The sequence below is a fragment of the Dermacentor variabilis genome, chromosome 5 (assembly GCF_050947875.1).
Source record: "Dermacentor variabilis isolate Ectoservices chromosome 5, ASM5094787v1, whole genome shotgun sequence".
NCBI classification, from domain to species: domain Eukaryota; kingdom Metazoa; phylum Arthropoda; class Arachnida; order Ixodida; family Ixodidae; genus Dermacentor; species Dermacentor variabilis.
In genome coordinates this window covers 72,500,131-72,524,900 of record NC_134572.1, presented here as the reverse complement: position 1 = coordinate 72,524,900, position 24,770 = coordinate 72,500,131, and the positions used below count along the sequence as shown (strand labels likewise).

General features: G+C 44.8%; 1 protein-coding gene across 4 annotated transcripts in view; it reads left to right on the top strand.

Annotated features, from left to right (window-relative positions):
- Positions 1-24,770, top strand: part of LOC142582787 (dopamine D2-like receptor) — a 470,062-nt gene that overhangs the window by 215,173 nt on the left and 230,119 nt on the right. The gene's annotated exons all lie outside the window — the stretch shown is intronic.

Genomic DNA, 24,770 nt, shown 5'->3' with positions numbered 1-24,770 from the left:
TTCGTATATATCAGTGTTAGTTTCTTAGCGATTGCACAGTACGCGGGAAATTATACTTGTATTAGGGTGAATTTTATATATTTTAGCGCTTAAAAGTATTTTATTGTTGCTAAGGGAGGGAACCGTATAGCAGACATCTCTCTTTTCTTTTTTTTATTATTGTTAATTTTTTGAGGTTGTCGCTGTGGTTCCATCGGTAGAGAGTCCGTATGACATACATATTTAGACGCCGTTGTTCACTGTAGTATAGAGAAAGCGACATTTGAGACAGTTGTCTTAAAAGTGTATCGCAAAGTGATTTGTTGCACGCTGTGTTGAGCTGTTTAAGGTGGTTTCACTTTTCATATTTCTTCAGTCGGAGACAAATGCATTTAGCTCGTGCGTTCCCTATTTCTACACTATTAAAAAACACATAAAGGCCTCAGCAACGCGGATTATTTGCATCTCTCAAGCGTTACTCTATGGCAGGTTTCGATTTGGCAGCGAATGGGAGCGTGTAAATTCACTCTAGTGCAGCGAACACCAGGGCGGGACATCTATTTTGTCACCACTACAACACACGGCAGAAAATTGCGCAGGGTAAATTGACGACAGCAGGGTGCGTAACTGCTCAAATCACAACACATCCCTAAAATACTGCGACGACCTCAAAAACTCTACAGCGCTCGTTCTTTCCCCAGATTCTCCAAAACTTGAGGACATTGAATGTCGCGAATACGGGCTGCACAGACCACTGATTTATCTTTACTTTCATTTCTCATTCGTCCTCATTTTTTTTAAAATATAAGCCTTCCCTAGTTGTCTAGCCTTATCATCTTGTGTCCAAATGCAAAACTGACAGAGAGAAAGAGAGAGAGAGAGAGAGAGAGAAAGAGAGAGAGAGAGTTTCTTATGAGGGTTAAAATGGAGCAGCGTGGCTCGCAATATCTCACAACGACTTTCTCGCGTGGCTAACTCGCGCTCGGGCAGATCCCGCGGTAGAGGCACGCCGGCTGGAAACTCGCCGAAAATTGGGATGCGAGGCGAGAGTGAAGCACATAGTGGAAAACAATGTGCTCCTTCGTGCGCGGTGTAGTCTCTTCGTTTTGTTGCACTTGCTTTTGTGGCCCTCCTTCAAGCGATTTGATTAATTAACGTTTAGTGAACGGCCGTCACATACGTGACGTGCGTGCAAACGACTGCACTGGAATTTGCTTGTCTCTTTGTTTTGTGTGTTTGTCCGTTGGCTGAGCGTGCGAGACGGACAGAAAGGCAGGAAAGGCAGTGAGGTCAACCTGAAGCAAGTCCCCGGTTTCCTGCCCTGCACGAGGATTAGGGAAATCAGGCTTAGAAGGAAAGAAGAAGGAGAGAAAGAAATTCGGGGTCCTATAATGTAAATCCATCCCAATATGCATTTATTCCACTCTCTTGACATAAAATTTACGCAACCACCGACGCAAGAATCAGGCGGTGACCCGCAGCGTTGCCTGAACATCCCAATCACACGCTCTCCTCGTTTATAGGAGGTCAATTTTGTTCGCTTTCAAAACGAATAACATTGCCTACATTGAGCGGGTTTTCTTTTGTAATTGGCTGACAAGAGCCGTGGAGCACGCTCAAGTGGAGAGGGTTTCGATGGGGCCTAGGCAGCGCACTGAAAATAGATAACCGGATGAAGATCCGGTTATCTACGGATAACATGCGATTGGTCCGCTTTCTCTTAGCTTTCGGTGGCTTGCATAAATCGCGGCGGCGTGCAACGGTCAGTTAAAATGCCGCTAAAACGGATCCTCAGGAAAGAGAAATTGGCAGAGCGATGTCTTATACGTACCGAAAGGGCTCGATAACGTTATACGGCCACGTAAGATGTTTTGTTACATTCAAACCAACCCATGCTGTCCAGCAGATGGGAGTAACCAGTGCGTGAGCGATTGACGACAGCCGTCTTCTATTCCATTCGGAACGGAGCAGTCTCCGGCTATTGAGAAAAAAATCCAGTTTAGTTCGGCATATTAATGCATCTTTAACGCCCACACGTCACTTGGACGCGATGACCTTTTGCGGTTTTGTGCCGTCCAGTGACAGACAGATGAAGTGGGTGCAGAACGAGACCTTCTGACCAGATGGTTAATGGCGAAAAGATGGCGAATTAGGAAAAAAAATATTTTTCTCTTGTTCGGTAGAACCATGCATACTCGGCGTGTACACGTCGTCATGTCAGATTGGGAGTTATCGCGGTTTTCGTGACGTCGCGTGACAGATAGGCAAAATAGGGGCCGTCCAAAAAAGTTTTTGACCAATCGCGGAGGGCTGTTTGCAGAATTGGAATAGACAAGTTTGGAATAGCTTTACGTTATAGCGCCCGAGGAAGTACTACAGGCGCTCACTGAGGGCGGAGGAAGTAAAAACACACTGTTTTGAATGTCTACTGATAGGGTATGGAGCCACGTTTGTCACGTGCATGTCCGGGAGTTGCCTCTTCCGACAGAGGTCGGCCGTCAAACTTTTTGAGCACAGCGGTAATTGAGCATCTCTGTGCCCAACACTGCGTACGCTTGCACATAATATCGTTGGCGCTTTCCTCTTCACCGCAGTGGTCACAGGCGGTGGCGCTGGCTATTCCTATGCCGAAGGCGTAAGCATTGGTGAATTCCACGCCCAATCATAGCCTGCATCAAAGGGTCGCGTCTCTTCGGGGCAGTCCTAATGGTTCCTGAAGTTAGGGCCCAAGGAATGTAGTCGCGTATGTCTCAAGTTGTGTGCGTTTGTATAATTAGCTGGGAGGTATCCATGTTTACTGCAGAAATTATTGTGGCTCTGTTTGTGTATACCCGTATGTTAACGGGACGCTAGAGGATAGTGAGAAGAAGGCAGGCAAAACGCCTTCTATTGAGAATAGCTTGTTTTAGAATGCTCGTTCAATCCGCCGCGATATTGGCGGCGAGGAGTTACGGAGTCGCCATCTATCGGAAGCGCCTCGCTGGCGTAGTATGAGGGATCACGCGGCGCGCTCCTCATAGGTTTTGCTATCAGCGTTTACTGAAAACACCACGCGCGAGCTCTCCCGGACATATCTGTAAGTACTCTCGAAACGAGAGAAGATTTTACTGTCTAAATAATAATCTTGGGCAAACTGAAAGCACAGAATCGTTTACAGACGCTATCTCTTTACCGAATATGTAGAGTGAACGCCTCTGCGCGCGGTCGCCGCGATGTAGTCTCCCGAACCGGCTTCTTGCGTGAAAGGTAGGTAAACGCTGAGAGCAAACTGTGTGAAATATGCTCGTATAGAGTTTGTATAACTAAATGGAGCGTAATAGAATGAAGCCTCAATGCAGCGATCGCACAGATTCGCAGCGACCGACTGCGCGTCTGCATGCTTGTCCGCGCACTGTTTCGCTTTCGCCGCGTGCGCGTTTTCCCACCGTGCCATGAGATTTAGGCCGCAGAATATGAGCATTTGACAGCATACAAGCAGCCATTGTTGCGTGGGTGCTATCGGAGCTGTTCAAAAATAATTTCATTGTAGAGACTTCGACGCCTACGGGGACTGTGATGTGCCGTCGCGACGAATCAATCTTTTTTTTTCTTCTTCTAAATTCTCGGACGTTTGAATATTATTTCTCGAGTTGCGTCGCACTGTATGTTTATCGTTGTTCTCAGCGTGTGATTTCCCGCTCTTTCTTTTTTGTAATCCAGTGTATTAAATCATCACACAAACATGACTATATGCCATGTTTTTTTTTATTTGCTTCTTACCGCTCCCTTTCCACTCCAGTGAACTTGCCAATATCTATAGCATCGACAAGTTCATAGACGAAACCGTCATGACATCAGTCGGGCAGCGGACTCGGGCGAGAGTCTCAGAGTGCGTTTGCCAAACATCGCAGGCCCGGCGCCGTAACAGAAATCTTCCTCGCGTCTGTTCTTGCTGCATACCCGAGTTGTAGCCGATGACTGTTTGCCGGTTTTATGTTTCGCGAGCCATGCTTCCCGTAGCTTCTTGTCCTGCGGCTACGTGTGAATAAGGCTGACACCGGGCCCCGTTGCGTACGTCCCGCACTGCAGCACTGAGCAGTACCCTACCATATCGCGCGCCTTCAAAGGCAGCCACCACCTATTGTAGTGCTTTCAAGCGTTGTAACGCAGACACTCGAAGCGGGAAAATCTCGCCACTAAATGAGATCCGCAGCCTACGAGGGAATTTAAACTGTCGTTTTCAGCTCGCGTCGGCGCTCCCGAAGCAGCCGACGCGGCCGCTATGTCCACGTGATCCCTAATAGCACGTCACGGCGATGGTGGCGCCAGCTTTTCCAGTGGTGGAGCTCGAGGCCAATCTGAGTGACCGTGCCGTTACGCTGTGACACTTGAGGTCACGGGTTCGAGGTCGCGGGTTCGATCCTGGCCGTTACCACCGCTGTCTGATGAGGGCGAAATGTTCCAAAAGCATTCGTGTACCGTGCATTAGACGCACGTTAAAACAGTTCAGGTGGTTAAAACTAATCCGGAGTTTCCCACTATCTCACACTTAATAATCCTACCATAGTTTGGGGACTTAAAACGATGAATTTATTTCTCTGTGGTTTTTTTTTCATTTCGGCAATAGCTTGACTGTTTTGCGACAAGTAACAATCTCATTAATAACCTCGTTATTTTTTTCAATGAAGTTGTTTCAATTACTGATATAATGCTTACTACAGATTTAATATTCATAAGGAAATACTTCTATAGTAAAATCCAGCGCGCATCCAGCAGCATACAGAGTGCTACCAAGTTTTAATCGAATACGCCTGCAACGTCTGCGATTTCATGTAGAGAAACCAGACAACAGACACCTGCTGTTATCTGTCAGTATGCCGAGCTTCACTGACTGCCTCGCGCTTTGTGTGGGAGGAATGCTTATTTCATTTTCGCTTATGTTTCTCAAAGAGCCGGCCGTTTGCGTTCGACGCCGCAGATGTCTCGCGCGATGGCGAGCGCAAAGACAGAAATTTCCTTGTGCCCTATAGCAAGAAATGCCTGCTTTCCTTTCCCGCAAAAAAAAAATAAAAAGAAAAAGAAAAAAGCAGTGATGACGCCACAGCGAAGCAGTGACGACTTGCGGGCATTGTGACGGTGCTGCGAAAATGGACGGCCGATTGTGGCAGCCCATCTGGGCGGCGGACAATGGCTCCCCAAAGGGTGATTAATCCGCCACCGTTCAGGTGCGTCGGTGCGTCAGCAGTGAGTGGCTTCTTTCTCTGCTGCCCTTAACGTCGCTGCTTCGAAAGCCGCCGGCGAATTTAGAAGCTGAGCTGAAATCGCCCACTGATGCACGGCGTGCACGTGTCTTTCCTGCGTGCGCATATGCGCCAGATGGCCTCTGGCTGCGGTGTATCTGTATTTACCGATACAGTGATTTTGGAAGTTAATGAATCGAGGGGTTGAAAGTGAGCCTTCTGAAGAAGATAGAAAAGCAGAGAGAGAGAAATAAAGAAAGAAAGGAAGAAAGAGAGAAAGAAGGAAAGAAAGAACAAGGCATTACAGGCTCCTGTTCCAGCCATGCGCTACACTACACTGGATGAGTTAGCTGTGTTACAATGGAGGAAGGAGTGGGATGAGTGAAGATAAAGAAACAAAAAAATTAACGGACGCGCGTGCACAATTAAGACAGCGTTCACTGCAAATTTTAAGATTGTACTGCAGCCCAATTTTAACAGGTATTTTTTATTAACCGTACGTCAGAAAATGATGGTGGTTCTTAGGAGTGCCGGGCATTTTTTTGCTTCTCCGTCTTGTGAAAGGAAGAACGCGCAGTTAATAAGGCCATAACGATAAACGAAAAATAGTGGGGGTCTAGTTCACGCAAACATTTGATAGACTCTCACAATCCCAAAAGCGAGTCATGACACAGCTGCCGCACCAGAATGCAAGTTCCGTTACCCGTTGTGAGGAGAAAAAAAAGCTCTAGTTCCAAATAACATGTGCCGTCGACTGTTCTGTGCGAAGCGAAGCAGAAATCTAGCAGAGTTGTGTAAGAAAGAAGAGAATCTCTTCAATTGCCAAACGAAGGACAGGGACAGGGTATGTGTTAGATAGCCTCATCACAAGTGTAGAAGTTGCACCAGGCATTCTCCATTACATGCTCGTAGGAAAAGAGTTCGCGTTCGTTCTGCAGACGCCCAATGGGCGGAGTAAAGTGGCCTCGCAAAGAGATAGACCAAGCGCTATTCGAAGACCCAGCGAAGGGCCGAGGGAGCACGCGCATAAATTGGTAGATTTCTAAGGATTCCGCCCCTCTGGTGTTGTTACATGCTCATCTAATTGAATTTACCCCGCTAAACACACGCTCTCGAAGAATGTATCGCTACCCGTGGAGTACCTCTGCTTTTTTTTAATAAGGAGACACGTGTCTCTCGCGTAGTACTAAAAATAGCCATGAAAATGTTAATCAAAGAAAATATAATGAACGCTTATGAATAATATAATCACGGAAGGAAGAGAGAAGAGAAAGCAAGGACAGGAAAGGCAGGGAGGTCAACCAGAAGAGCACCCTGTTTGCTACCATGCACTGAGGGTGGGGGAAAGGGGAATAGAAAGAGGAAAAAGCGAGAGAGTGAGCACTTAGTGCGTGTGGGAGGGACACTATATTTATGAAAGCCTATGGATAATGCAAACATTTATGCACAATGATGTCAGAAAAGAAATCGGAGGACACCTAAGGCTCTTATGAGTTGTGAATGCTAAAACATCAATGTCCAACTGAACGCCGGTGGGCTGTCCGAGTACTCCGCGGGCAAGCAAGCGCGCTGAGACGCTTGGCGAGCCCTTCCTAGATAGCACAAGGCCGGTGCGCTTCGATCCATGGCGGGCTGCCATAGAATCTAATGGGGCCACTCCCGTGTAAGCGCAGGTGAGTTTTACGTCACCTATTTCGTCATGCCGAGATTGGAAATGAAAATTACGGTCTAAGTAGCATGATGTCATAAAGCAGAGAGCACAAAAATGCTTTCCAGGAGGAGATACAAGCACTGCATCGCATATTTGCAACATTTAGTTGGAACTCGAGTTGCGAATCGATGCGGCGCGATAATCCATTGCTCCTCCTTGAACGAGGTAATCTAGGATTAGTCCATCTCTTCGTAAGGCAAATTGCTTCTCGCCTGCTTTTCTGTCGAGAGAGTGACCATCCGTTCTTTTTTCTTTAAAAGGTAGCCACTCCGATTAGTTCATTATCTTGCTAATGTACTAGTGTCTTCAGATGCCATAGATGTCCCACAGGCTCCTTGGCGCTTTCTCAAGGAGGTCATTGACTCGTTTTTCTTACTTGAAAGTTAGATTCAGCCTGTAGTACACGGTCACTGCGAGTCAAAAAGCAATTTCTGCCGCACTGGTGGACTCGATTTTCCCAGACCCTTAGTATCGTGCACCTTATTTGAGTCAGCCTGATCAGGATGTACTTCAGCGGCTCCGTGAAATGTGTATGCCTCTTGAAGTAAAAGAATTGTTCTTTAAACTGCGATAATCCCTGTTAAAACATGGTTAAATTCGAAGGGCTGATTTGTGCCGTAGTCCACGTTCCGAGACCATAGATCACTGTTCCATAGATTGTAGGGACGCTGTATTTCTTTGGGGCATTCTTCAACGGACGCTTAGAAAGGACATTCACCTCACTCCATACTCAATTAGGTTTCTACCGTTTAATATTACTGGCGGTCCTCCCCGTGACATGTTCGTAGCACTGGGTTTATAAAGCCTTTGTAGATGCAGAATGTGTGATCGCCATGCTGAAAGCCCGCGATCCACGTGATCCTTCTTTCGCGAAAGTGCAGCTCACGGTAAAAGTGTGTGCCCTGCGCAGGATCTTCCGCCTGACTGGATTCACTTGTTGGACGCATGTGTGTGTTTGCCCGAGTTTTGAGTGTGTAGCTGTACCCGCTCCGTAAAACTTCAATTTTGTTTCCCATGTAATCAACAACAACAACAACAAAAATAAGCGCTGGTTTAGCCCCCTGGGTAAGGAAGGCACTCTGTTTCTGAGCGTGGAGTCGTAGCTTCGAAACTCACTACCGCCAACATTTTTCCTTTCGAATTTATTCTGTTTTTTTATGCATTAATTTCTTTATAGCGATTACCTAGGCGAAGCTTGAACGCAGGTGCGAGGGTGTGCGGACAAGGAACGCGCAGATAACGCATACCTCCGAGAACGACGATGACGTGGCGTCGCGGCGATGCCCTCACCCAACACCTGGCGAGCCAGCAAGTGTTGCCTTTCGCGCGCTCTGCTCTGTCGAGGCGGGCACATGACGTCGCGTCGCAGTCAGTGAGAATATAAGCGCCGTTCCGCTGCTACAGGCGCCGGCCTTTTCGTTCAATGGGCCATTTTGTTCTTTCGCATCAAAATAACGCAATGAAGAAATGAGGAAGGCGGACACGATTTATCTTTAATATCTATATAAATAACTCGCTTGTCGATTTGGTTAGCTTATATTTAGCCACAATTTAGTGAAACTTCTCGTACTGTATTAGAGTATAATCTTGGGCCAGTTGGTCATAGTTGATAACAGCGGTATCGTAGCGCTCTATATTCTTCTCTGTCCTTTTTTTCCTACATTTGCGCGCTACGCAATACCGCCGTTATGTTCTCGTACTGTCGCTGGTAATGAACAAGACAGGCATGACAACAGTCTACACCATGTATAAAGTTTGAGAAACAGTCAAGGCGGCGGTTCTAGATTTCTTGTGAACACGCCAGTTGAGCATGCAACACACCGTTAGGTACCTGCCACGTTTTCTTTTTATTCTTCAACAAAATAAGAAACAATGTGGGGAATGTCGTGGATCCGGGAATTTCACCACGCGCGCGATTCGCAGCACGTCATGAAGGATTAAGAGAGACAAACTTCGCTCGTCGATGCCTCGGCTGAACAGCATTAAACGAGTATGTTGCCCACAACTACGCGCCGCACGTGTGGCGATTCTTCATGGTGGTTCTGACCAAAGGTCATCGGAACGAGAGAGCTAGTCGGCAAAGCCGTATTACGCAATAGTCTTCCAACTGCTTGCACAGCACCAGCCTCTCGAGGAAAGCCACTGCTCAGACGCCCGCTCAACGTAGGGAGCAGCAAGCGCATACCAGCTTGTCGGGACAGCGTTCAGCACTCAAAATTCCACACCTTCCTCGACCTAACGCACGACCCGGCACAGCCTTTATACCTAACGAATCCCACGTGCCTTAAACGTCTTTCCTCTCTGTTTTGACATCGCGTGACCTACTTTCAATAAACCCCCGTACACTTCGCACATTTCATCGATTTTAGTCGGTACATTTGAGAACAATCGCCATTTACTCGGAACTGCCTCCGCATTCCTTTCACCGTCTTCGACCCGCCTTCGCCTGACAACAGCCTCTCCCTCCTCCTCCCTTCAATACCGCCTGTCTTCTATTTCTCCCCTCTTAAACTTCTTATATGACGTTGTATCGCCTGTGCGCTGCCATCTACGCCCGTCGGTATACACTCTTTGCTCGTCTTGCAAGAGTTTGCTCGGCCAAGGTATGCAGCCGATTTGATACTCCTATCTAGCAATAAGAAACAAAAATAGTGTAAGGTAATGCAAGTTCTACAAAGCGGGAGCTGCAGTCGATGAACGCTGCCATGCTTGTGGTACTGCCATAAACGTTTCGGTTGTTCATTAATTCGTTATAGTCACGGCAGGTGTTTTTAAATAGAGAGACGCAGTGACGCATAGCGAGCTCATAGGAAACAAAAGTGCCAAAACAGACGAATTACACTGACGCTCCGCTTCGCTCTTACCATCCGTATCTTTAAACGGCTATGTTCGCAAGTTAGTTAGTTAGTTAGTTAGTTAGTTAGTTAGTTAGTTAGTTAGTTAGTTAGTTAGTTAGTTAGTTAGTTAGTTAGTTATACAGACAGACAGACAGACAGACAGACAGACAGACAGACAGACAGACAGACAGACAGACAGACAGATAGATAGATAGATAGATAGATAGATAGATAGATAGATAGATACATAGATAGATAGATAGATAGATAGATAGATAGATAGATAGATAGATAGATAGATAGATAGATAGATAGATAGATAGATAGATAGATAGATAGATAGACGGACAGACAGACAGATAGATAGATAGATAGATAGATAGATAGATAGATAGATAGATAGATAGATAGATAGATAGATAGATAGATAGATAGATAGATAGATAGATAGATAGATAGATAGATAGATAGATAGATAGATAGATAGATAGATTTCGTTGGATAATCAGTTGCAGATGTTGGAAGCACGTAGGTCCTGTTATTGCATTTCACTTCTATATGTGCTAAGGCACTATATACGATTAAAGTTAGTAAAATAATCTAAAAAATAACGATAAACGTGCAAGAATGTTCGAATGAAATGGTAGATGGTCTGATGTCACACTTACGCACGAGGTTGAAAAACTTGTGAAGTCGTACCACCACATTGTCTCAACAAAACAACAAAAGGAGAATCTTTCTAAGAAACGCATGCAGGTAGACTTGGTCGGTGCTGTTCTGATATATATACAGCACCAAAACATGTCACTTGATCGGCAGAGCTATCTTGCTTCTTTTCTTCTTGGAACACCACGAGCGGTGAAGGAAACTTGTGGTCTTAGCATATCATTAAGTATTTAGCTGTTTCTGCTTGTGTCGCTCAGCACCACGAGTAACGAAACAAAAACGAGATGACATGCCTAACCATATTTTTTTTTTCTTGAACTTTGTTCCCGATCAATGTTCAGAAAGTCCGGCATTCCTTCTTGTTTTTGTTGTTTTTTCTTTTCATTTCGTTGGTTGTGCTGACTCCTCACATGCCATGCTACAACAAACAAGAATGCAGCCAACAAATGTTCATTAAGTAAAGGAAGCGAACTGCGTACCTTTCATTAAGTAATCAACTGATGCGTCAAAGTTGTTTTCGCTTGTATTTTGGCTCGCTGAACTTCGGAGAGCGACGGAAACTTCTTCCACGTGCCTCGCTTGTATAAGGAAGTAAATTAGGGTCACGAGCAGAAAGTATTTGTACATAGAAGGCAGAGATAATGAGGAACTGATTATACGTGATATAATGTGTCAGCGTCGCGGGAAAATCTCTTGATAAAGAAACAGTCACAAAATTATTTCCTTCGCGCAGAATAATTGTTCTAATTGTAAAGCGAAAAACTGTCACTCTTAGTCTGGAAGAGCTTGCTGGAAGCATATCTTTCCTCTGCTTCTTTTCTTTTCAATTTTTTTTTTGGAAACGAGTGAGCTTTCCTTTAACTTGCGACGGCACAAAAAGCTTTCTTATGCAACGGATGAACTTTTCGCTGGCTCTAAGGCAAATTACCCTCCTTGTGTAGCGCGCACCTTAATTTTTATATTGTCTAGAATTTCACTAATTCTGCCCACGTCTCGTGCAAAGAGATATTTACGACATAGTTCGGTTTATCGGCAAACCTGCATGCACCACAAAGCTGTATTCTGCTCAACGGAATTTTTACACCTACACGTAAATTATCGAGGAGACTACGATAAATTTACGACCTGTTACGTAAAAACTCATCGTCGATAAACGACAACTCCGAACGCAATATTCCACCAACGATGTAGGTTGTCTTAGAACGCGCCTTATCGCTGTTACTTTTCTTTTTCAAATTATTTGGACTTCGCATCAAACCTATCTGATCGATCAACTCGATGCAATACAAAATAAAGCAGCAAGATATATCACAAAGAAATACTCGCGAAACTACAGTGTTGCGGATATCAAGGAATCACTTTCATTGCCCTCTATTCAAAACCGCGGACTAATGCCATTGTTATCACATTTTCACGTGCTTTATCATAGTAAATCCCTGTTCCGCGAACCTTACATCAATGCAGCTCATAGCATCTTTCAGCGTTTTGAACACCCATTTAAAGTGCAGCCCTTCTTTGCTCACACTAATCTGTATCGCCATTCGCCATTACATTTGGCGATGTATCATTGGAATAAACTACCGCGGGACATTGTATCTGCCATTGACCATGATGGTTTTGTTAACATGTTGAAGATTTTCATAAATGTGTAATTATTTCTGTGTTGAGTGCTTACTTGCGTTTGTTAATCTTTCTGTGTATAATTATGTCACTGTATCTTGCCAATGTTCTTTTTTACACGTTTGTAGTTGTAACTGACTTGAATTCAATATCTCTCTCTTTCTCACACTAGGCAGCGCCTTCGTTCATTGAATTGTAAGTCCGTATATTCTGTATGTCTTAAAGTTAATTCCCACTTAACGAAAAGCTGGTGGGGCAATTAACAACTCGAAGTGTATCAGCCTGTGCTCCGCTTCCTGCGTTTCGGAATGCAAAAATGCAAAACATTGACTGTATGCGGTTAAGATTAGTGGGGTCTTTCCGGAATGGCAAAAACAGGCATTTTTCCATGCTCCGATAAACAGCGAAAGAAATGGAGTTGGAGCTAGAACTAATAACAGTTGAAGGAAAACACTCACGGCGGCCGCATTTCGATGGGGGTGAAATGCGAAAACATCCGCGTACCTAGATTTAGGTGCACGTTAAAGAACCCCAAGTAGTCCAAATATCCGGGGTACCCCACTACTGCGTGCCTCATAATCAGAAAGTGGTTTCGGCACGTAAAACCCCATAACCTAACCTAAAGAAAATACTGTGCGTGGAGTGGGTCAATATATTCATGCCGCGCTAGGAATACAACGCGGTTGCATACAGGACACGCAAGAGATCGGCATGACGGTTCGTAGTGAGACCTGGTACGACTCTGGGAGCGCTGTCTCTGCTGATTACGCGAACACAAAGTTGTGGGAACCGTCAAGTTCTTGCGCGCGTGCCTGCGTGGGTGCGTGTGAGTGTCTTCTACTGTGAAAAAACCTTCCGTCTCTGCATCTCGGTACTACCTTAGAAGAGCATGATCTGGAGTTCTCGGATGAAAGTCGCGACTGAGGAATTTCACACGTGGCCGCCCGGCGCGCTTGTTCTGGAGTTCGCTTGTTTGTGTGTGCGTGCAGCAAAAAAAAAAAGCGAAATAAAGAATAAGAAACTCTGGACTACATGTACATTCAAAGGTTAGACAAAGAAAGCACTTAATTACGCATGGGACAATGAAATAATTGTAGTTTGAAACAGACCGCTGTTAGAGAGAGTGACGAAAAGCATCTGCCTGCGGTGAAAAAAAAAATTCGGCTCAGTGGCACTCCACAAGGAGGTACGCTTAAACAATCCGAATAACGCAAAAGACAAGGCGCTCCCGACTCCTGGTTTATTTGTGGAAGACTCCCAGTAAAATTCACCATTTAAGGCTCAAGGACAGTGTAGTCCTGCGACAATGTAGCCGTAGATTGTTCGAAGCAACACATAAATCAAAGTTCAGTTTGATATGGTGAAAAAAGCGCTTCCGACACTCGCGTTTCTGCTTTGGACTCCACGCTTTCAACTGAGAAATAGCTTGAGAACAGAGATCTCAGTAGCAGCGAAAGGGTCCGGTACTGTTTTCCCTGCATCGTGTCTTTTGTCTTCACTTGTGAGCGGAGTTGCGGAAAATGTATATAGCCAGACGACTGCAATATTTTTCAGAGTTCGGCAGAGTAAACAGAGATCACCTCTCAACTACATTAACTGCAAGTGCTGGGAAGCGGGCGAAATAGCTCAGTATTAACAGGGCGCGCCAAGCAACGAGTTAGAACTTCAGGAAATGAATTAACAATGTCGTAACCACGACAAAGACTAGCGTTCACCGAAGAGCTATCTTAAATTTTACGAACCAGAATGAAAGTATTCCAGCGTTGCAATACATCTATCATTAAGTGGAGAGTCAAATAAAAATTGACACTAAAGTGGTGACATTTATATCCTACATGGCTACCGCGTCAGAAACCATACGCTTTAGTAAATTGGATTACTTCCATTGCCGCGAAGTAGCCACACTGATTTACTCAGAACAAAAGATTCAGAACACATTATTTTGTATTTTTTTAAACGTCTGGTAAGATGTGGGGTTGCATCGCTGACGAAAACATCGTAGCGCAGTTGAGTGCTTGCTTCTGGGTGTTCGCGCTAAGTTCCGATAGCTATTTTCTTACTGCGCACAAGGCTCGAAACGTAGCCGTTCCACACATCCTAACACCCTGTAGCAAATAAGTATTATCCCTAGTAACTCGCTTAATCTTCCGGACTGTCACGAAAGATTCAGTTTCGACCATTCGTGGGCTATCGGTGAATTTCGTCGTTTATTGTGCCTATATCGTGCGCGTGCGACCACTTGACACTGACCACGTGTAGGTTTCGGACTTCGAACTATAGTGAATTAGTCAATCTTATTAGGCCTTGGCATCCCGATCCTAAACGCTCGGATGTCTTTCGTTTTTTCAGGTTCACTTCTAAGTTCACTGATTAGCAAAAGCGAGTGCATGCGGAAATTGCGTGTGTCTGGCGGGTCGGGGCGTGCAGTTGGCATCGGGCACGGCCCGTTGCGCCGCGCCGGCACGCGTACACGCTGGCTTGCACGTCCTCCATTGAGCTAATAGCATTACGTCTCGCCAAAGCAGGGACCTGCGCGCTCGCTGGGGAGTCGGTGACCTCGAAAATTCAATCAGCGCCTGCAGTCGCGCTGCCCGGGCTCTGGTGTAGCGCCGGCGTGTTGCCCTTCCGGCTCTTCTCCATCTCTTGTTCGCGTGCCCTCGAAGAACTTTTGTTATTTTTTTTTTCGTTCCCTCTGCATGTTTCGAGCTAGACTTAGCGAGCAAGCCCGACCTATGGAAGGCGCGCGAACAAAATGCATGATTGCGCCGAAGAAGGCTCCGAAACGGGCCGCGAGAACCGCGGTTTCTCGCGCGCGAGAACGGCCGCTAACTTCGCCGAAGTGCTCGTTCCCCGGGTTTCTTATTTTCGAGGGTGTACTAGCGCAATTTTCGTGACTCTACGATGATGAGGGTCGTAAGTGCTTGCTATGAGTTTGTGGGTATCGGCGGTGTTCCACCAAGACGACTATACTATTTTCTTATGGCGAGTCATCATAAGCTATTCACGACAGTGTCAAAAGTCATTCGTGAGTGCGCTTCATTATTTATTTATTTATTTATTTATTTATTTATAGTGTCAATTGCTCTTGGGATTTTTAGAGGAGTGCGCATAAAACAGGTGGCACACTCAACGTTAGCTTCATTGGCTTCAGTTCTGAAGCTCTAACAACAGCATGATAACACAAGAAGTACATGTGTTATAGACAAAAAAGGTAAAATTAAGCAACAATAAATACCCCTCCAGCTATCAAACACAATGGGGAAAAACACTGCAGTAGTAGAACACAATTTACAATGTCAATGCAAAAGAAATGAAAGGACAGAGCTCTCACGCAGCTTGATGAATTTTTCTATGGTTGGCTGAGCTGTAGTCGATGGATGCAGTTGATTCCAGGCACGAACTACTTGTGGGAAAAAGGAATGTCGGAAAGTGTTATTGGGACAAACAAATTCAAGTGTTAGCGCATGTTTGAGTCTGGTTTCTCGTGAAAGGGTAATATGAACGAAGTCAGAACAGGACATTCTTAATGAATTGTTAAGTAATAAATACAAAAATTTGAGGTGGTGTTCTTTAGCACGGCCGGAAAGCGTGTGGAGGCCTGCGGAGCGTAAAAGTTCTGTGGCTGACTGAGTGGGTTTATAACAGTTGTAGATAAAGCGCAGAGCCTTTCTTTGTACTATTTCAAGAGTTTTTACGTTGTCTTTTGTGCAAGGGAACCAGGCTTATGTTCGCATATTTGTTCGCATTTGCTCATAACAGCAGCCTTATTTTGGCCTCACATCTTTGTAGTCGTTGAATGTTTATTGATGTTGAGCTGTGAACGCTCCTAATTTGGCACAAAAGTGACTTGCGTTCAGCGGTTAAGTGTTGCAATACACTTGTAAATGAACTGGTTGCGAAGTATGAGACAGGGGCGATATAACTTAAAGTTATTCCAAACTGTTTCGATTCCATGTCTGTAATCAGCTCTCCACGACTGGTCAACCATTTTTCGGGCCCCAGCCGCTTCGCTTGTCTCTGACGCGACGTCAAGAAAACCGTAAAAAGTTTCCCAACGGATATGACGTGTACACGCCGATTCCTCGTGATTAGGCCGAACAAAAGAATAATTACTGCCGATTCTACGCATTTTCCCCATTAGCCTACCGTTATGGGCTAAATTAGTCTTTGAATTAAATGTGCCACCACAAGCTAACCAAGGGGAAGCGGGCCAATCGCCGATGCCGGCACTATCCTCCTCATTCGGTTAACTACTTTCCGAAACTGAAAGCCTCTCCACTTCTGCAGGCTCATTGCGTCTTCTCAGTCAATTAGATAAGAAAAACATCTCAATGTGGTCAACGCTTTGAAGCCAAATAATAGTGACCTATAAACGAGGAAAGCGCTTGACTGGGCTGCTGTAACAACGCTGCGGGTCACCGCCTGATGCTTGCGTTGGCGATGACGTAAGTTCGACGTCAGCAGGTTGGAATAAAAACAGATTGCAATAGGTTTACATTGTACGACACAGTTTTGTAAATTCTGGTGATGTAAAAAATTGGACTTTATCAATTTTTTATCTTTTTGCAGAGCTTTAGCGATATCTTCTTAGGCAAAGACGGATTCCCCCTCCTAAAATTTGTGTCTTACTGTATGTCTTGCATGAGCCAGGGGTGGTCCTGCTGCGGGACCTTTTCTTTGCACTTGGGACTCACCGTAAGCTTTCAATTTTTGGGGAAATTGCACGCGCAGTTCACGTGCATACACCGTGTTATTCGCCAGGCTCAAACTAGATATATTCGACAAACTTCTCTGCCATAGTTTAAAGCTAGTGCAGTGTCTGTTAACGAACAGGAAGCGATAATAAGATGCTGCTTCTGTGATTCTAAACATTATTCAGCATGAAGTAATTGCGCCCCTAAAACGATATCTCTCAATAAAGTAGACATTTCCAACTTCTGTGTTTTCAGGTACCCTTAGACAGATGTTCTTTTTTTTTTTTTGGTCGCCTGACTCAATCGAAGCGGCATTCTGAAAGATGGACAAGAACTTTTCTCAGGCTGTCAACCTCCAGAAGGTTGTACAGTTTTTCTGAACCACAAAATTCTTGTTAGTTTTCACGCAGATTCTATGCCACAAGCTACGCTCATAATAAATATACGACATAAGCATCTGGCGCGGACCCTACTGCATAGTTACTATATTCTGCCACCACCCGTTCCTTAGCCGCTATTTGCTTTCTACGGTTCTGTTATCTGGATATTGTGCGTTACTGTTCACTAAGTTACACTGTCATTTACATGACAGTGTAAGTCAGTGACTGTAACATGACAGTAACATGACAGTGATAGTAACATGACAGTAACTCAGTGACTGCTCACTAAGGATTTACATGACAGTGTTCTACGCATATCTACACTGATAGATCTGTCTTGCCAAACAGCTCCGCGGCGGCAATCGTGATACCAGCGACAGTCACAACAATCAAATTTAAGCTGACTCACGCGACAACGTCGACGGCAGCAGAGCTCGCAGCAATCTTTAGTGCCCTTCACTACACTGGTAATGAACAGGCACACAAGTGAACGATATTCCGTGATTCTAAGGTGGCACTTCAGTCTCTACTGTCACCTTTACGACGCGGAACGCACGAACAGCTAATATTTCACATTACAGAGACGTTACACCATGTAAGTAATGCAGGCCACAATATAACTTTCCAATGGCTTCCAAGTCACTGCGGGATTATCGGCAATGAACGGGCCGATAAATCTGCCCGTTCAGCCAATACTGAGGAGCACCACGTACCAATTCCGCTTTCAAGAACTGGCGCAGCACGGAAGCTCCGCCTGCTTGCTCGGCAGTACACCATGTCAAAATGGAATGACCCCCTTTTAAGAAATACGCGACTGTACTCACATGATCCAACATTAAGTCTTCGAGCGCCATGACAGCTTCGCCGTGGAGAGGCCACGCTTTTGCATAGACTGTGGTTGGGCGTTGCCGTTACCAAAGCCTATGCGTTCCGCATAGGGATGACCGACACCCCAACCTGTGACCACTGCGGCCATGAAGAATCAATTGGCCATATTTTGTGCACCTGCCCGCAGTACGGTCCACAGAGGGAATGCCTTCGCCACGAACTTGGCCAACTGGACAACCAACCGCTATCCGTAAAAAAGAATTCTACAACATCGAAGGGAGCTAACATCACAGAAGATGGCCGTGCAAGCGCTATTGCGCTTTTTGCGATCTACCGGCCTTTGCGAACGCCTTTAACTAGAACGCCTTTTGTGTGTGTGTGTCTTCATGCGTGCGTGTTTATTTTTTTCTTTCTTTTTTAGCGTTTTGCTCCCTGTCATCTTTCTAACCCCTATTCCCCATCCCCAGTGTAGGGTAACAAACCGGAGACTCATATCTGGTTACCTCCCTGCCTTTCCTCTTCATTCTCTCTCTCTCTCTACATGTCAGTGGAAATGAATGTCTATATCAAGGCTTTTGTCATTCAACCCCCAAGCGCACTTTCAATCCATCAAAAATTTCAAGGCCAATTTCCATTGAACATTTGGATGAGCCGAGGGCAACCATTTACTTCTGCCTTGCGTTCGCTGGCCGACTACCTCTCGCTAAACTTAGAAACATTGCAAGGCATACCTAAAGTACAACAAAAGGCCGACATTCGGACGCTTCTCAGAAGAAACAATTCTCATGAATCAACAGTAAAAAAACTGGACACTTCGGCGTTGAAAAAATCTTTAAAGAAAGGGGGGGGGGGACGTTCTTATGTAACTCCCCACTCCCCTGCAGGAAAAGAATACACACAAGATATTTGACGCTTCTTTTTGTTAACAAGCTTCAACAAATGCTTATACGCTTATCACAGACGCAGCGCACCCCAGCTCCGCGAAACTTGTTTTAACCCCTCTCTTTGGACGCCTGCTCGACGTCTCACTCACAGAACACTGCCCACGCATCACCGTCCGCATTATGCGGTTGTTTTTGTGGCCTGAACACATGGCTCGGCATCGTGTCTGTTCTTACACTTGGCGATTTTTTTTTTCGTAAAAAATGCGCGCTCACGCGGCGATGACCCGCCGCGCTGGCTTAGCGGCTATGGCGTAGCGCTGCTGAGCACGAGGTGGCGGGATCGAATCCCGGCCACAGCGGCCCCGTTGCGATAGGGATGAAATGCAAAGACGTCCATGTCCCGTGCACTGGGGACACGTTAAAGAACCCCAGCTGATCGATATTATTCTACTCTCCCACTACTGCGCACCTCATGATCAGATCGTGGCTTTAGCGTGTAAAACTCCAAAACAAACAAAAAATTTCGCATGATGGTACTTTATTAAAACGAAAACCTGCTACTACAGCAACCTCTGAAATTTGTTGTGAAGGAAATGTGGTCTTTGTTAACTTTTCATTACTTTTAGTGGGAAACACTCTCTTTCACTCCGAAGTGTCTTATTTTTCCTTCGGTACGCACTCTGGCACGTGCCTATTATCGCGAACGCGCACACACACAGATGCGCGCGCGCGCGCAAGTAGAGCATGCACGCACATTAGCAAATAAGCAGGCAGTCAAGTAAACAAACTAACAAACCCAAATGAAGCTCGCGTTTTCGAAGTTGGCTTTCTTGCATTGCGGCATTTAGTGCAAGGAAGCCCACTTTTGAGATACCACCGTTTCCCAACATGACTGCGAAAGCGTGGATACTGCAAGTGGTAACGTGGCGTGTAACCACGAACGGTGCCATGAAACGATAATTGTGTTCGAAGCATCACCCCTCCACAGACAAACACAAATAGGCAATCAATCAATCAATCAATCAATCAATCAATCAATCAATCAATCAATCAATCAATCAATCAAACAAACAAACAAACAAACGAATGCACATAACTTCGTATCAAACCTGCATCCTTTCAGTTTTGATGCGCATGCTCAAAAACAGGAACTGACTGTTTGCACTTGTTAGCCCCCCACAATATACTTACGGTTACCAAAAGAAGACAGGAACACCATAGCACCAATAAAATTAGGGATATATTAGTGAATAATTCGGCAGTTAGGTTCGTTGATATGAAACGTTTTTCGAAGAACAGGTTTTGACTTCGTCCACCCAATAAGCATACGTCTGGAGCTAGTATTATAATGGTTGGCGTATTAGTTCTGCGGAAACCCGCAAGGTGGAGAGAAGTAATTATTAAAGGGAGAATCAGACTTCCACCCGTTCGCAGCAATTCCTACAAAGGAAACCCATACCGGTTCCTCGAAAGAAAAAGCCTCGCAGTTGAAGAAAAATTCGTCCTGGCCCGGGACTCGAACCCGGGACCACCGCCTTTCCGGGGCAGCCGCTCCACCATCTGAGCTAACCAGGCGGCGAGCAGATGGCAGGGCGAATTCGAATTTGTCAACAACTCGAAGCAAAGGCAGGAGTTTGACGTAATAGTTCTGCGGAAACCCACAAGGTGGAGACAAGTAATTAATAAAGGGAAAATCAGACATCCACCTGTTCGTAGCAATGACTACAAAGGAAACCCTTTCCTTTATAGCAATTGCTACGAACGGGTGGATGTCTGATTTTCCCTTTATTATTATTTTGGTTGTACATGTCATGGTTTATATTTAGTTCATTTTTTTCATCAAGCCAACTCCATTTCATTGCAGCAGCGCACAATTTAGCTACCGCGAATTGTGTAGTGTACGCCGAAATAACCAGGCAATACATATATTGTCTCTTTCGAACATCTATAGAAGTTGTTGAACCATGTTATGGATAACCTAATGTGCGTTGGCAGCATATATTTTGAATTGACATAACGTCTGAAATTCTGGCACACATGGCGACAAATTTTTACTTTGAATATTATAAATACAAACAGAAATTATTTGCCACATTATTCCGAGCAGGAGTAAAATGGCTAAGGAATAAAAATAAGGAAGTAGTGCAAAGTATAACACTATACAAGTGGGAACACGTTTACCTGCTCGGTCAAGGAGTCTAGTCGATCTCATAAACTGTAGTAAGATGTAGATGTAGATGTAAATCCTTGTGATCTACTGGCACGTACCCACTCTGTGGAATTAGCCAAGAATCGGATAGGTTATAGACAAGTGTAAAATAAGTCAAAATTTTATAATAGCTAAGCTATAATCGAAAGATAGAGATTGTAGAGCCGGCACGATATTATGAAACTGAAAATTTTACCATGACCAAAAATAAAAAGAATTCAAGGTCAATTTCGTTGAAAGAAAAGGAGGCTAAATTTTTTTTATTGAGCGTTTAAATCTCATTGATCCTAAAAGAAAATTTCGGATGGCAACGCTAACCTTCCCCTCGATATGTTTAAGTGTAGAGGCACCGAAAGAAAGCACATTTTGAATAGTTAAATCTAATCCAAGGTGATGTTTCTAGGGTTCGTTTTCTTAAACTAATAAATCGTCGACAAGCAATTAAAAAGTATGTTCTATGGTTTAATTTCACCTACACACATGACAAATAGGTAAGGGTACCAGACCAGCCCTATGTAAATAAATATAAAAAGATGCATGCGACAGCGAAGCCCACTAATAGTTACTTCAATCTTTCTAGATTGGCAAAGAGTGCTTTTTCAGGGGTACGATAAATGCTTAAAATCACATTTCTTTTATTTCTCTCATCGAGAATTCTCGCATCATCATTTGCCTCCGAAATCGTTGCACTGCGCGCACATGTGTTGCCTGCTTATGTCTCTCCAGAAAGAGATTTTCATTTCCTTTTTGCGATCCCCACATCGGCCGGATTACATACTTGGGGGAAAAAATGAGTTCTCTTGGTTGTGAAAATCTACGTCCACTTCAATGCTTCGAAGTAAGTCAAGAAAGATTGCTTTACATGTTTCCGGGAAAAGCAATTTGATGTCGGGCATTATTAGAAAGTATCCATGCGCGAACCACACAGTGTCGGCAAAAAGTATACCTCAAACAAGTTCTTGTTCTTGCCTCATAACATAGCTCGTACCCATGATCGGGACCGGCCACACTGAATGAATTGCAACGTACATCCAACAAGATACTAAGAGGGGTAAAGGCGAACACTGAGAACGAAGCATTTGGCAATTAACTGATAACACAGATTTTGAGAGTACCTATACATGAAATAAATAGAAAATAAAATAATATATATGAAACTAAAATTATGATAATAACAAAATGAATTGTCCCACGGTCGGTAACCTAGCAGCGTAATCTTCCGGATGCTTGGATGAACTTGTGCAGAGCAGTAATCATCGAACCATGGCTTACTTCTAACTAGCAGGCATCAGAATAGAAGTTATTTCTTTATTGTATTCGTTTTTCTTTCTTGCGAGAGCTTTCATGCTAAAGGTGCAGCACAGTATAATCTAAGATACGTACAGAAAAATATACTTGTTTACAGCTACCTCGCTTTCTTTCGTGGCGAGTCAAAGTAAGTAAATAAACAAATAAGCGATGACGCTGAGAAAGGTGCAAGAAAAAATAGTGAAAAGCGTTTTTCGCAACTCGTTAAGAAACGATCCTGCAAAACGAGAAATCGCGGCTCCAGGCCCTGATCGTTGTCCGTAAGGTGCCCTTTTTATAAATAGCGCGCCAACGCCATAATTCCTGACCTTTCCTCGTGTCATTCTAACAAAGATATTTTTTTTACATATTCTTCTGTTTCTTTTTTTCCTTCTTCGCAGCTGTCTCTGGGCGACCAAGGAAATGGGATAGGGCATTAAATGTGTTTATGATACTAAACAAGGTAACTGAAATTGAAGGAGGCATTAACCGGCTATTAAGGTATACTGCCGCAAAAGTCGAGCCTGCAAATAAAGAAACCGCGGAATAAGATTTTTAAAAATGGCAGTTTTGCGACCAATCTCGTTGATAATTTCAACGTGTGCAGTAGATATTTTTGCGTGGAAATCGTCCCAAGAAACATTGAACAGCGCTATTTTCCTAGTACCAAGCCCAGCAACGAACTCAGCCATCTCGCAGTTTACTTCGCGAAGTATTATTACTTGCTGCACGCAACGAGACACAGCGGTTTCACACAATTTTCGTTGAAAAATGTGCTATTGAATACACATGATTATAAACGGAGATTATGGTGGTATAAATATGGCATTCGCGATAAACAAAAAAATCCTGGTAGTAGCCATCTATCTATTACGTTGGCGTCGGCGCGAGAGCGTTTGATTCAACACTCTGCTGAAGACTCATCCTCATCATGGGCAATCAGGACTACAATTGTCGCCATCATTATGGACATATTCATCGCAACCACGAGCATTATGTTCATCACGTGCATGATCATCATTATTATAATCAGCATGAGGAACGTAGCACAGCATCGTTATGCGATGTTACTGCATAGATACAGCGCGCTCATTATACAGCATTCTGACACCATCTAAGCGGCCTTGGCATGGCACAGACGATTACTGGCAGAATAGTACGCGCTTACGGCAGTCACCGCTTTATCACCGTATTACTTGTCCCATACATCTGCCGTGAAAGAGCGAGCAATATACACGTCATTCTGAATATAAACTCCGGCTGTGGACGCAGCTCCTGTCTCGCATATGGCTACAGCTTGGTCCAGGTCTCAGAAAGTTCGGAATTATTTTTCGGAAGCACTTGAGCAGTGGCGGGCTTCACGTGAGTCAGATTCGGAGAATAACTCTGAAATACAGGGAGCCGACAACTCATTATCATTAGCATTCTGAGGTCAATTGCGAGAAAAAGAAATCTCCTAATAGCTATCTCCGGTTACAGCTGCCTTGATCAACCGACTCATCCATATTCATATATGCAGCCGCAACCATCAGTTCAATCATCAACTGCGGCGGGAAGGGGGCCATGTTGGTGACTTTTCAATGCGAACGCCTGTACCGAAGACAAGACGACAACTTAAAGAGTCTGGGGTTGCCAACAGTATCCGCTCCATGTACAGGAGCACTGCACATGTGACTGCGAGTTTGCTGGCTAGGACTTTGTGCCGTAGCCTTTATACACACTGACGCCCCACGCTGGGCGCAATTTGTGGGGAAGTGGGTCCCGAGATTCCGAAGTGGCCTCCTGTAATGACACCTTGACCTCACACATCCAATTCTTATTTGTCCTGCTGCGAAACGAGGCCAACTCTGACAGCTGAACGTTCCAACTGCCTGCACGTTCCGAGTGCGTACACTAGCACTCAAGCAAACCCACGCCGTGGGCAGTAGTTCGTACACGAGCCGACAAAAGGCATCCCACAACACACAGCAGTAGGTGGTATGCTCTTACGCTTCACTGCTGTATTTTCGCTATTCCTTCATTAGGATGATAAATTTAAGACGACGAGAAACGTATTTTATGGAGATAGATGTCGCTAGAATTGAAGACTCAAACCGACAAAAGGAAACCGTGCGCGCCAGTACTTCTCGCTTTCTTGAAAAAAGAAAAAAAAAATGTCCGCGTCGCAGGGCATTATCATGTTTCACCGTAGAATGAGTGCACCGAGACGACTTAAATCAGCATGGGCTCCACTGTAAGAGCTTCTCGAAGAAGCCAATGATACCATAACGAAATAGGCACACGGTTTCTACATTCGAGGATGAAATAATCAAAGTCGCGAAACTGGTGCACGGTGTTAAAACGAAAAGAAACTCCTGGAAGAGTTTGTGCTTCCTCTAACGAGAACGGACAATGGCTGTTCCTTTTTTTTATGTGTTCGGTTCCAGCACTGCGCTATACAGACAAGCAGCTGATAA